The sequence below is a fragment of the Canis lupus genome, chromosome 29, assembly GCF_011100685.1.
Source record: "Canis lupus familiaris isolate Mischka breed German Shepherd chromosome 29, alternate assembly UU_Cfam_GSD_1.0, whole genome shotgun sequence".
Lineage (NCBI taxonomy): Eukaryota > Metazoa > Chordata > Mammalia > Carnivora > Canidae > Canis > Canis lupus.
In genome coordinates, this window is record NC_049250.1 from 1396662 (window position 1) to 1411587 (window position 14926).

Genomic DNA, 14926 nt, shown 5'->3' on the forward strand with positions numbered 1-14926 from the left:
TTTGGGGAATATATCCAAAGAAAACAACAAAAAATATCTTTTAGATATTTAGATATGGTCTCTGCAGCATTTACAATAGACCAGACAAGGAAACAAGTGCCCATTGATGGACACTTGGGTAGAGAAGTTGTGGAATATATATATATATATATATATATATATATATATATATATATAGTGGAATATAAGTTATAATATATAATATAAGTTATATATATATATATATATATATATATATATATACACACACAATGAAATATTATTCAGCCGGCAAACAGCCCTTGCTGGCTTTGAGCTGTATCAACTCTACCTGGGTCCCATTGAGCTCAGCAATGGCCTGATCTTCTGATTTCATCTTTTTGTAGGTCACTAAGGCACAGTTTCTGGGTGGGTCCATGGAGAGATCGATGATGTTTCCAAAGGGAGAGAATGCCCCAACGGAAGATGGTGGGCATCATGTCATCTTCATACATCTAGAGTATATTCCCATTCTGAGGGGCCCTGCATTCATGGAAAGAATATAACCTGTGGAAAGGGCCTTCTGGTTCTTGATCATGGTCCCTATCTTTGTCTTCATTCTGCTCATGACTGTGGTTGCAGCTGTAGCTTCTGGGAGGGGAAGCTCAGGAACAGGAACCACCACGTTTTTCAGAACACCAAAATTCTGAGGGGTCCACTGCCTCTTCCCTATCTGGCCTCAGTTCTCAAAGCCCATCATCGGAAGACACAAAACTCTCATGCAAATATTTCCTCTAGGGGCATGTGGACGACTTATGCAGATCATCATGGGCAGATTATGCTCCTTTGGAATGTCTGGAAAGTGGAGACTGGCCTCTCTCAGGGTCCTCTAACTTCCCCGCTTGGGTTTGAGAGCTTCTGAAGCCTGAGTTCTTGGTCTCAGCCTTGAGGGCACTGACAGCTCTTGATTTTACCAGCTGCTTTGCCTGCTCTGATGCCGTGGTCAGGTCCACCACAGGCTGCTCTGACAGCAAGTGTTGAAACCACCTGGGTTGGCTCTGCTGCTACTACTTTGCTTCTTCAGAGCCAGCCAAACACTTTGAGTTTGTTAAATTTCTTCTGCAGAGTCTTCTCCTCCTACAGGGTTGATCACCAATGTGGTAGCTCCAAAGACAGTGGTAACCGAGATCCTGCGATCACCCAGCACACCCATGCAGGCCAAGAGCTCCTGTATCCTAAAGCTCTGCAGGTGACATGTGGTGGCAAAGGTCCCAGTAATCTTGGAGATGCCAAAAGTGCCACTACTCCTTGATTTCTACCCTACCGAATGTAAAGCATTATGAAAGAGGAAACTTGCTTTTCTGATAGTTTTTAGTCATCAATTTGAGAAGAAAACAAAGCCAGCTTAATGTACAGTACAGATCCAAACTAGATTGTGGAATTAAGGCCAGGGAAATCTCTGGAGACTTGGATATTATTACCAGAGAAATTCCTTTGCAAAGAGGTATTGTGTAAAGATTTATTTAATGTTTGCAAATATTGACTTTTTATAATCTGACCACTTTTTTCTTTTCTTTTTTTTTTTTTTCATGGAGAGATTTTAAGCTACTTGTTCATTAAGATGCATAATTCAAAATTAAGTGAAAAATGTAAGGTACAAGGGCAGGTCATTATGATTTGGTTTCTATGTACAAAGGAAATCATTACTAAATATTAATGTTTGTAGTATTTATTTTGAAAGAATATACATTTTAAAGAAAAGAAGAAGCAATTAGTTGGATTTTTCTGATTTGGTGAATAATATGCTAAATTTAGGGTAAAAATGTCAGGATGAGTATGGTGGTCTGTTTTTATAGAAAATGGAAGTATAGCACAACTTTCTTCTTAATGATTTGCAGAGACAGAAATTCAGTTGTTACATTATATTGAGCTTGGACAGTATTATTGCTTTGGGGGGTTATGATTTAATCCATGTCACATGTGACTCTGTGTAGCAACATAACATGTGAAAACAGGCTGCTGAAGCACTTCAGTATGGTTCTGTGCAGTTGCTTATTACTAGCACTTCATAGAGAACTCATGTTAAAGGTGGTAAATGAAATAGAGACCAACCTCCAAACTTCTACTGCCTGCTGGAAATTATGCTGGTCGAAAATGTCAGGAAATTACTGAAATTTTTTCTCAAAATTAGAATGTAGGTAAGAAGAAGGAATAAGGTGATAATGATGATAGATTTAGCCTGAAGTTGAGTTTTGCTTCTCCTAATATAAAAATGGTCATAGTACCAACTGTCCCGGGTGGATCAGCATGATTTCCACCTTAGTAAGTGAACAACAGAGGCACCTTTCAAGGTGAAGGGTTACACACAGAGCTTACCTCCTCTGCCTCCTGCCCTGTTAATATAGATTGCTGGCAGGAGAGTCAGTTCTGTTTTGTAACTAACAATTCCCCAAAAGAAAATAATTATGCTAGTATGCAAGAACAGTCCTGTGAAAAACACTGATAACAGTGGGCATCTTCAGAAAACAAATTTTATTTCTTTCAAAGTAATAATTTGGAATGGTTGCATGTGTAATCATTCATTTCTGAGCACTTTTCTCAAAACAAAATTTAGATTTAGAGTCGTACCTTCCAGATCAGGTGAGTATCCAACAGGTGCTGAAAATTCTCCGTTACACTGAAGTTTAAAACTATGATGGCAAAACCTCCCACAAAGGACATCTTTTTATTTGCTTTTACAATTAGCATTGTAACATGTTTATCTCTGGCTCAGATCTGTTTTGAGAAGGTAAGAAAATATTTCTCAAGTGAATCCAAATATTCACCAATCTAATGGGAAAAAAGTAAAGATTACTTAAACCTTCTCCATTTGCATCTAAGGCAAAGCTTTAGTACATAATTCCATTTTCTTTAAACATTTCCCAGAGATAATTTTCTCATTCTCCAGCATCCTTCTCCAGTCCATGTGGGAAAGTAGTGTGGCCTTCAGGCTCGTCCTCCCCCAAGCTTTTGCTGCACAGGGCAGGAGCCAGAAGAACACAGGCAGGTGTCAGGCTCACTCCTTGTTTTTGGTGGTGTCCCAAACTCCACAGAGTACAGAGGTCCAGGAAAAAAATGTGAAATCAGCCACCCAAGTCGAATGGAAAATTTCAGGATGTTAGAGAATATGGGGACAGCTGATGGCTGAGGTCATGGCTCAGAACGATTTTTTGGTTTACCTGTTTACCAAAAGCATTTCATTCATTCCTTTACAAAAAAAAAGAAAAGAAAAAGGAAATGAAAACTTTCAAGAAGAAAAGAAAAAACAGTTGTTAATCTATTTTGACAAGCAGGATAACAAGTATCATTTTGCAAAATTTATATTCATAGATTTAGCACGATCTGTGTGAACCATATGACAGATCTCTAGAGTTTTTTTTCACTCCTTGTTCTTTGTGTCATTTCTCAGAAATCACTTAAGTGTACATATTTGTAAGGAATTTGAAGTCATCATAGAACTAGAAATAGACAAATAGGTAAATATTTAAATTCATTTGAGAATTTTTGTTTTCAGAGAGGCACAGATACCCATCATTTAGTTGATAAGCATTGCTGCTATGCCTTAGGGCTTTCAAAGAGGTTGCTGAGGGATTTGGGAGGAAATGGAAGAATGTCAGGAGAGAGCTCTCCATTGGCTTTTTGGTCTACATAGAGAGAAACAGAGGATATGACGTTTACTCCAATTGACATAAATCTCGTCTTTGTGTTCTTTATATTCTATACTCCTCCTATGGGCCTCACTGAATTACTTGTACCTCTCCACAGTCCCAGTCCCTACTCAGAGCTGTCTCCCTGCAGCAAGTAGTCAAATACGTTAGGTGGAATGTTCTCGCCGGGGAGCTTCCCCCACAGAGTGTGTTTTCAGGGAACCAGGGGAAACGCCATGGGCTGGCAGTCTAGAATATATGGCAGTGTCCATGACCTAAAGATTCCATGTGGTGTTAAATCCTTTTGTGTGAGAACTCCCTGTAGTTTTCTTATGTTAAAGTAAACTTTGAGACTGCAAGAGGAGGATATGGTATACAGCATGTGACAGCATTTTGACCAGAGAAGTCTTTGGGAAGCATCTAAAAAGATTCATATTTTCTGGAGCACAGTTTGGAAACTGGAGCCAGGCACTAATTTTCAAACTTGTTCAATGAGTGCCTTGGAGGAACTTTGAAAAGAAGCAGAGGCAGGATTCAAGCCTATTTCAAGAAGAGTCTTTCTTACTCATTTCTTTTATATATCTGGCTTTTCAGTGACTAAGCTTTTCTTTGAAGAAAGGTCTCCTTGACTACAAAAAAAAAAAAAAATTCTAGAAATATTTGTGGATGTTCAAGACTGAATCTCAATGTCAGCTATTTTTTTCCCCCTCTGGCTTTGCTACTCCTAAGACTTTCTTATGGTATTTTTGGAATGAAACCACATATTCAAACTTGAGTATGAAATCCAAAAGCCAAAAATGTCTGATATTTTTTTCCCACAAGTGCGTTAGAACCATGAGCAAATGAAAGGACTCCCTCTTAGTGGGAGATCACTGTGGGAGCTCAAGAAAAGGAAAGAAAGATGAAGGCAGTTCTTTTGATTTATGTATAAATTCCCCATGTAGTTCATTAGTTGGACACTTAGCTGAGCACCAGGCTGTCCTGGGCAGAGGCTGTAAGTCACTGAATTCATCACAATGGTCACCTGCAACATGGGGAAGCTGCATTCCAGGGACTTGCTCCAGTTAGATGGACTTCTACAAAACTGCATCACTATTTCTGGATAAAGGAAACACATTAAAAATTGTGATTTTTTAAATGATTTTTAATCATACGCCCAAGAAAACAAGCAATCAAGTATGAAATAGAACACATGATCCTTGAACACCAACCTGGGACCTTATATTTATATTGCATTTTCCTAAATTTCCAGACCAAAATACATGCACATTATTAAGCACAAGTTTAAATAATAATTTAGGGGAAAAACAATAAAGGCTGGTAAATAGGCCTGGTAGTGTCCCATGTCTGTATCGGATCTTACTGCCTGCAGCTCAGTATCTTCCAGAAGCCCACTCTCTGGGTGGAGCAAATATATCTGAAGGGATAGTTAAGGTAACCCCTAGTAGGATTCTATAAAATCAGTTCCTAACCTTTGGGGATTTTTTTTCTTTCTTTTCCTTTTCCTTTTTTTTTTTTCTTTTTTAGTTACATACTCTATAACTTGCTCTGGGCAAAATTCTCTCATAAGGCTGTGGGATAAATTCAAAATGAGTAGCAGAAATGACAACTTATCTTTATTTCAACATGGAAATGTGGTTTCTCCAGATGTTTCTAATGTTCCAAATAGGGATTTCCAAAGACTGAACACTGCATCAAGACTGCCAGCCTAAAGGACTGCACATAATCATGGTGCTTCTCTGTGTGTGTGTGTGTGTCTGTCTGTCTACCTGTCTCTCCCTCTCTCACACACACAGACACACACACACACAACACCATAAATGTAGACAGTGACATAAGTCTATGCACAAGTAAAGATCATCTGAGGTGAATCAGAATTTTCCTTCTTTGACTAGTGACTGATCACACTTAGACACAGATAATAGGAAACTGCCTTATTTGTAGAACTGTTAAGGGTATGAAAGAATATTAAACAACCCAGAGCATTGAGTGGTGGGTGAGTCACTCTGAAGGGTGGTTTCCAAGACCACAAGAAATCAGGAAGGCAACCTATAAGAAACATCAAAAGCACACACCACACTGTAGGAAAATCCCAACTATGCTCTCCTCCCTGATATATAGGGGAGAGAGAAAAGAAAGAGATGATGAAAGAGCAAAAGACAGAACAGAGACAAAGAAGTCTCACGAAGTTAAAAACGTGGTTTTTGTTAGAATCATTGTTATTATTGTTTTAATCATGCTTTTAACTTTTCTCTGGGGAGATATGGAAATGGTGGCCAGAGCATAAGGATTTGAAAAATGCATAAATGTAGTGATACTTTGCTTAACAGCTGCATAGGGAAGGGCTATTTGATTATGCATAGATATACTTTTGTGCTTTGCATTGTTTCAGCCCTGAGGTGTTCTATACTACCTTTAAATGTTGACAATGAGAAGTTAAGTCATCCCCATAATTGATTAGATCATGCCTCCTTTGGGGCATTCATTCAATAAAAAAGGTTCTGTTTGTTTGTTAGATCTTGGGATTATGCAAGGCATTGCAGGGTAAAAGTATGACCCCTGACTTTACCTTTAAATTTAGAATTCATAGTCTAGTGAGGAGCTAGGCACATAAGCAAACGACTGTAACATAAATTATGTATGATATGCAGTGGGATATGGATAAGAAACTCTACACGGGCCTGGGAAAGTCGGGGAGACTTCTTAGGGGAGGCAGCAGTTGAATGAGGTTCTAAGAATATGTAAGAATTAGCCAGATAGATACAAGTAGAATGGGCACTAGAGGAAGTAGGCACAGTATATGTAAGAATTTAGTTGGTTTAGGAAACTATAAATTGTTTGTATTTCTGTATATAAATAAATATAAATATAAAACAAAACAGATTATTTATTGAGGAATCAACAAAAGCTTATGGGTTTGAGAAATATCTTAACATGCACAGAAGTTGCCTTTAGTATGATGTGCTAAGAAAATATTTTGTTTGAATTATCTTATTTTGCTATGTTAGAAAGATCGAAAGCTAAAACTCTGCTTTGTGACTTTTCTGCCATCTTTCATCCTGTTGAAAAAGAAGGGTGGGATAGTTCCGTGAAAGCAATGCAAAGACGTTATTGCTTATCCAACAATATTATGTTTCCTTTGGAGTTGAGCCAGTGGGCCAAAAATACTTTCATATTAATTTTTTCTCATTCATCATGGACTCAGCCTAGAGCCACAGCCATACCATATATTCTTACTCAGAGAAGTTGAGGTTTAGTCAGAATTATTTGAGAGTCTCTGCACAATCCCCAAACAGGCATTTCTGAATTTCTAAGATCCTCCAGTGTAACTTCTCCCACCTTTTTAAATAAATTATTTATTTGAGAGAGAGAGAGAGCACAGAACGAGCGAGAACACAAGTGTGGAGGAGAGGCAGAGGGAAAAGCAGACTCTTTGCTGAACGGTGAGCCTGATGCAGGACCAATCCTAAAACCCCGGGATTATGACCTGATTTGAAGGCAGACACTTAACCAACTGAGCAACCCAGGCGCCCCTTCTCCCAACATTTCTTTGTGTGTTGAGGCACAAATAGCCTATTGGGGAACAAATTATCTAATGTGGCTAATGAATTGATCATGCTGTTTTTGTGGTAGAAAAGTCAGTTTCCTGGGTTCTCCTTACATATATTAGGACAAAGTTATTTGTAATAGGAAATAAACAGAACACCAGAAACATCATTTCTTAACTTCTTTATGGGTTCTGAGTGTTTACCTATTACTTGACCAAACAATCATATGAGTACTAGATACATAAAGGCAGTAAGAACAGTGTAGAAGTTAAAATATGGTTTTACTGATTTTTTTTTTCTTTTGATGCCCTCCACAGATGAGTTAGCTGAATCAAGTTGCAGTTTGCTTCCCACTCTCTGCCTAATGGGATTTATGGTTGATAATGCTGAGCAGGGGCTAATCTAAACCTAAAAGCCCAGTAATTATTTTATTTATTTATTTTTCATGTTTTTGTTATGGAAAGGAGAGTAAAACCTGGTACCTTATTAAATACAAGTCATTTTTCTCTTTCCTTTTGTAAGTGATATAAAGATTGGTGGTTTGGTACCTCCCTGGATTAAATGGGCTGATAGGGAAGAGCTGAGTTGGACACCAAGGGGTATCAGATGTCAACCTCTAAAGTGGACTTGTTGCCAATATTCAGGTAATTTTTTTGTTTGTTTATAAGTATTTTCAAATTTCTTGTCATTTTAAATTGAGTTAATTCAAAAGTATTGCAGACCCTAGGCTTAGAAACTAATCTGTATAGACTGGCTCCGGAGAGCTACAACATCTGTGTGTTTGAGTCACTCACACAGGCAGTAAAGGACTTTCATAATAAAAACTATATACTCAGCACCAATGGGACACCAACTTCCACTTAGTCTAAAAACCCAGAAGCTATCTATGTTCCATTTAAACGTTAAAAAGTATTTTTAAGAAAATAGTTTGGTTTAGAGATTATATTTTTCAATTTCCTATATTAAGAATTTGAGATTTCAAGTGATTCAGAATTTTAAGTGCTGTAATTCACATAGTGGTAAAAATATGCTTCTGAAGAGCAAAAGGCTATCACTTATCACATTTTAAAAGGTCTTAAAAATGACCTTTTGACCTTATATGACCTTCCGTGTGCCACTTTTGAAGGGTATGCTTGACTGAGGCTGAGGACTGTGGTCTATAGGTGGCATACAATCCATTCTCTGGAAGGCAAGTGTCTCAGAGCAGCAGGCTGTGGCCAGCCCTGCTACTCCTTCCTCTTCTTGGCTTGGCTTTTCAGACACCTCAGTACTCAAGGACACTCTCATTCTTGTGGGCAATCCCGTAGGTATCTATCAGTGCACGTGGCAGCCAAGCACTTATTTCACTTTCAACAAAAGGGTTAATATGTTCTATTAACTTACTGCCTTTGTGTTGTGTCCAGTCACAGGGAAGAATTTTGACAGGAAGAATTCATGGGTATCAGTAACAATTGTATTTACAAAAAAAACAAAACAAAACAAAATAAAACAGTGAAAATCCTATTTCTAATATTCCTTTTCAACTCTGCTTCAAATATTTTTCTTCTCAGGGCCCTTGGATGGCTTGGTTGAGTGACCAGCTCTTGGTTTCTGTTCAGGGTCATGGGATTGAGCCCCCTGGGGTGTGGGCTCAGTGGAGAGCTTGCTTAAGATCTTTTCCTCTCCTCTTTTTGCCCCTCCTCCTGTTCGTGTTCTCTAAATACACAAATAAATAAGTAAAATCTTAAAAAAATACTTTCCCTCTGCATGTCAGTTTAATCTGCCTAATTGAATGAAAATTATTTTCATTTTAAAAATTACTTGATCATTGATACAGACCCAGATAAAAGACATAGAGAACAAAACAGTAGGAGTCAAACTTTGGGCATAGATTGTAAGATAGAGTATTCTGTCCTTCGATTTTTAATTTTTTTCTGATTCTAGAATTTATGCTTACTTATATGCGTGTATGGTATATAAATGCATTATATAGACAGTGCAATTTTTTTTCTTTTTTTAAAAGATTTTATCTGTTTGTGAGAGACAGAGAGCGAGAGAGAGAGAGAGAGAGAGAGAGAGAGAGAATGGCAGAGACATAGCCAGAGGGAGAAGCAGGCTCCCTGCAAGGAGCCGTTGTGGGACTTGATCCCTGGACTCCGGGATCAGAACCTGAGCTGAAGGCAGATGCTCAACTGCTGAGCGTCCTGACAGTGCAATTTTCGAAGATCATGCCAAAATCATTGGATTATGATGGACTTTCTGAATATTTTAGTAGTTTGTAAGTCTGAGGAACATCATTCTGACTTTTTCACCTTTTTACATTATTCTGGGTGAGACAATGAAGCTTATGGGCATACTATCTATATATTTTAATCTATTACGATAACAGTTCATTCTCTGATCATACCCATCTTAGATGATTTTTCTATTAAATAGTGACAGGGGGTCAGTAAGAGAGAAGGATGGTGAAGAGAATGCATCTTTCTGACAGACAAAGGTAAAATAATGTTTCATTAGGTAATCAAGATATTTTTGTCTTTCATCTAGTATTGGTAGATTGGTAGACTTAAAACCAGTTTCAACTTTAAGAAAAAAATATAATGAGCTCCATTGTGTGCAACACTGTGGCATGTGCTTGTCATAGATTTGTGCAGTACCTTTGCCTCCAACTGGACTCAGGAATCGTCCCCACTGTGCACAAGATGAGACTGAGCACAGTTCTCCCCACTGACTGCACCTTGAATCCTGGTCTGATTATAGTCGCCATACTACATTCTGTGCTGATATAACAAGCCCTGAATGATCTGTTAGACTGTGGCTGCATTGATTAGTTTGTTTTTTTTAATAGCATCATACATATTTTTATTGCCCACCATTATTTCAAATGGCCCAACGACAATTTTTGTAGGACAAATGAAAATGCAGGCCCCTTCTTGTTTAAGATTTGAAACTGGGGTAGGGGGAAGAAGAGTAGCTGCCTTTAAAATCAATCAGGACACCTCCATGGAAAATTACCTGGGTTGTTTCATGGTTGGCAGGAGCAGAGAGGGAACTGGCATCCCCTGAAGAGGCACACGCCCGGCCTAGGTCCGGCCAGCACCCACTGGCAGGAGCTCAGCCCTGCAGTTGTCAAGATTTTCCTAAATTGTAAAAATCTAAAAGTTACATTTTAGAATCGTCTTTTCTTCTAATTCCTTTTTATTGCTTTCTTATTGCCTCAGGAAAGCAGTAACACAAAAGATCCTTTTACATCTTTTGATTTAAAATGCAGAATCCAATAGAGGCTTGTCTGGCTACATTCATGGAGGAAAATCTGTAGGTGATCAGTGTTCATCCTGCAAGTAAGAATCCTATTACAGCAAACAAATTTGTTGATTTTAGCTTCAAAATTCCTAATATATTAAGAAAATTGCCTGGATTCTCACCCAATTTAACTTTATATAGAAATCATTATAGCTATGGAAGCTATAACTTCTTTCTCTTTAATTACATTAAATAGCTTTTCATTGTGCAGGGGATTGTGCACCCCCTCTTTCACCACTCTGTATTTTATAGCATATATTTCCAAACTCTTTGAAAGCCCCTGTGCTGTAAACTAATTTGTTAAAGGAATTTATAAAGAATTTGGGAGCTTTAAAAAAGGGTTGTCTCTTTCCTTTTACATTATTTTCACTAAGAAGTCTTATTCAATACTTCTTTCAATTGTGTGCCTAATATAGTGATGAACTGGCAAACGACCCAATGCAATGTATGGTAGTGACAAAGACAAGGGATTCTAAACTTCTACACTACTTGTGATGTACAGTTTATCATCAACCTTGACAGCTGAGTCTCATGTCTCTGCCTCAATCCCCCACAGCTGGGACTCTGTCCTTCTCAGAGTGTGGTCCCCAGACCTGCTATAGCAGCCTCACCTCAACTGTTAGAAATGCAAAGTCTTAGGTTCACTACAAAACTTCTAATTCAGAAACTCTGGGGGTGGGACCTAGCAATTTGTGTTTTAACCAAGCTTTAGCTGATCCTGGAGTCTGAGAGCCACTGATGCAACCCCATCCCTGCACCTTTGTTTTCCTTTTCCCTCATCGATGGCCTCTGAAGCCTCCCTTCTACTCTTATGGCGGCACCAAGACTGTTTCCATCCACATAATACTGGCTGCCAGAGAGAGATGGGCTAGGCTTCTCTATTTCTGCTTTTGTCTTCAAAGCAAGAGGGCTGGAAAAGTGTCTAGTCTAGTCGGCTAAGGCAAATCAAGGGCATAATCCTTATTCTAGCTGCAGTAGACAGATGAGAAGGAAACCATTAGTCACTAATGCCTTAGTGGGGAACTTGTTGTACGTTGTTGGTCTGTACTCAGAAAAATGTCTTTATCTGTGAGTAGGTACATACAACTTATAATTATGATCAGTTTGCTCCCTGGAATACACTGGAAAGGCACATTGAGAGAAGGACAGAAATACATAGCTCCATGACCAAGCAGATACCACAGATGGTGTCACTGCTTACCGCCTTTAGGTCAACCCTCACTGCTCTACCCTACTCTCAGTGTGGCTAGATTTCTTAGTACACATCCAGAAAGGTGGTTACCATGTCCAAATAAAGCATTGGATGAAGGAAGACTAGGCTAATTGAACTTGATAGGTGGCCACATTGAAAAGGAAGTCCATACTAGTCCAATGTTGACATTTAGAAATAGATGCCAAAGTGATGATTTATGGCTTTTTGTACTGTATTGCCTGCCCCTAAAGAGCTTACATTGTTTTTTTACCTATTTCTTTGGTGAATTCCTGTTGAATTTCCTTCATTATAATCCAAGCCTGTGCTTCATTTAGATTTTGTACACTTAGGATGTAGTGATATCTATCTTATTTTGTTTTAATAACCATGGTTTTATTTTTATTTTTATTTTTTTTTAATAACCATGGTTTTAAAATAAGCTCACTTTATAAAATAAGAGCATACAATGTGATCGGTACATTGTCAATAATGTGAAATAACTTCATTAAATTGTACTATTATATAAGAAATAGGGCAATCCTTCAATAGCACTTAAATAAAAAGATATTAAGTTTAATAATCTGTTGTCCTTTTATTGAATTCTGAATAATTTTAACTATTATAAAAACATTTAAAAGAGAGGGAAAGACTCTGATCACTCTCAACTAAGCTCACTCAAAGCTGGCAGTTCTACACTGACAGAGGCAAGCCAAGCAGACAAGGCTACAATGCTGCCTCCCCTCCCCACCCCGTGCTCTGCTCATAAAGCAAGAGTGTCACTGAGAAATTGAATCACTGTCCCCACCACCTACCACTGAGCAGTGGTTAAGAGACTTTGCCCAGGGGGACAGACAAGACATAAGAACAGAGAACTTCCAAGTTCTATTATGACTTTATTAGAAACAGAATGTTGAGAAGATCAAGCCTAAGGGCACTCTCAAAAACAATAGATTTTGGTGGTAAGCAATTAATAGGAGATTGGTAGCTTCATGAATAAACTAAGCCATTAACCAGCTAGTTTACCAGAAAGAACCATAGAAAAATGGAGGCATGAGGAACCCACCTGGGCTAAGAACAAACCTCAAAGACTGGTCTGACAAACCATCCCTGGAAAGGGGCCTTGCATTTAAACTGCTAAGGACTTTGTGGGAAGCAATAGAACAATCACCCAGAAATTAGTGGAGCTTAACATATGGATGTGATACCAACAAAAGCAGACAACTGACAGAGAGATGAGGAAAAGAGAAGATAGTCAAGGAGAGACACTGTCATCCCAGGATGACTGTGCCCGTGCCATGCACCACACTTGAGGAGCAGCCTCAGAGGTTTCACACCTGCACATGTGCACACACATACACTCAAGCCAAGAGAGGGAGAGAGAGAAAGGAAGAAAGAGAAGTTACTTGTCATCAATTCGGAGAAAATAATTTTCTTCTAAGAATGTCTATTAATAATTTTGCAGGAATATTAATAAATAATAAATTGTTAAATTAAAATGACATGAAAAAATAAACAAAGGAATTGAAGAAAAAATACAGCAGATAACTCCCACTTGGCAAAATGTTAAATATTTTAAAAAGATAAACCTGCAGGAAAAGCCTAAGCAGCTTGCTCACCCAACATAGCCATAGGCATCCCTGAAAGAAGCCCATGAGTAGTTCAGGTAGGAGCATATCTCACAAGGGAATGTCCCCCACCCTGAGGGATAATGGAGGGGAGGGCCCAGAGGCCTCCTGGCAGTGAACCCCTCCCTCCCACTGCACCACTACCATGGTCAGCCTCATCAACATGGGTAGTCCTTTCAATTTGGAGTAAATTGCATTTTGAAGCTTCTCTGCAGAGAGGAGGGAAAAGACTCCTTGGTGTGAGTGGACTAGAAAGAGCCAGTATGCATTTCTGGGCCCTCCTCCAAAGGGTGAAGGTCTTCAAGACTGGAGACATACTCAGAAAATTGGAGCAGAAATAGGAAAACCAAACCATGACCAGGTCACCTCGTTAAGTAGGTCAGGGATCAGCACATCAAGTGATTTGTGGGGAGCAGACAGGTGAGGAGAAAAGAAAGCTGGCTTTGGTGGAAATCTATCTTATCCTGTCTCTCCCTGCCCCTGCCTTCAGCCCGGCAGACTCCGAGTGCAGGCATATTCCAGCCCCCACCTGCTGATTAATCTGTCTGCTGCTAGACTGCTGCCCTCTGGATCTTTTGGCTTGCTTTAGATGAGGAACTCCGGTTGGGTGGGGAGAGAGGCAAGGGGCTAGGAGTGGAGCTTAGGGTTAAATCTTGGTTAGTTGAGGTGAGATATAAGGATCAGCAGCATGGACATCACCCAGAAGCTGGCTAGAAATGCAGACTCTCACACCTCTCCCAGACCCACCAAATTTAGATGTCGACAGGACCCACAGGTGATCATCTATGCACATTGACACTCAACAAGCCTGAGGCCATGACTGGACCTCAGAACTCACGGGTCAGTGACACTATATATGGTTAAAGGTGATAGCCACTTTTACTGTCCTTTCTGACAAATCTAAAGCAAAGTCTTAACATAATACAAGAAAATTTTAAACCTCTCTATATGAGATAGATAAGTAGCCAGACATGTTGGAAATCATAGGAAATATAATTGCCACTCATTTTCTTTGTAAGGGAATGCCATTATTTTATTCAATCCATTTATTTCCTTTCCACTCCTTAGAATTAAATATTGCTACCTCCTAACTATGTAGTAGAAGAAATAGAAGAAGTAGTGCTCCTTACCTGGGAGGGAGTAATTTCCAGCCCCAGAGTCCCCCCATCCCAAAGGCTAAAATGGATGAATGACTGATTTGTACCTCTGGCCACTGTCTACAAAAACTGCCTAGTGATACTTCAAAAGGCCTCACAATTTTCTCTAGAAATTTCCAAAAGAACTGGCTGAATGGCTTAGACTGACTATCCTAACCAGAGGAGCTTAATTAAATGAGCTAGTACACAAAATATATGAGTGCCGGTCCTATATTCACAGCAACTCTCCCACTCACTGCTATAAATACCTCACCAGTCCCTTTGGAGTTTGTGGACATGGATATGCTGCCGTTTCCTCTGCTAATCTCTCATTGTTTGGGGGTCTGGCTAAGTGCCACAACGGAAAAGTTGCCATGCTTGTTGCTTTTTTACATGCATGCTTTCCACAAAGTAATTATTACTTCCTGGAGGGCTGAGAGGCTGAATCTAACTTTAGCCAGAGATTTACTCCTATGGTCGTAGATTCTCTACATTTACT

The 14926-nt window shown here is 39.1% G+C and overlaps 1 pseudogene; it reads right to left on the bottom strand.

Moving 5' to 3' along the window:
* Positions 1-259: 259 nt before the first annotated feature.
* Positions 260-2679, bottom strand: LOC111093123 (annotated as a pseudogene).
* Between the last annotated feature and the right edge of the window lie 12247 nt (positions 2680-14926).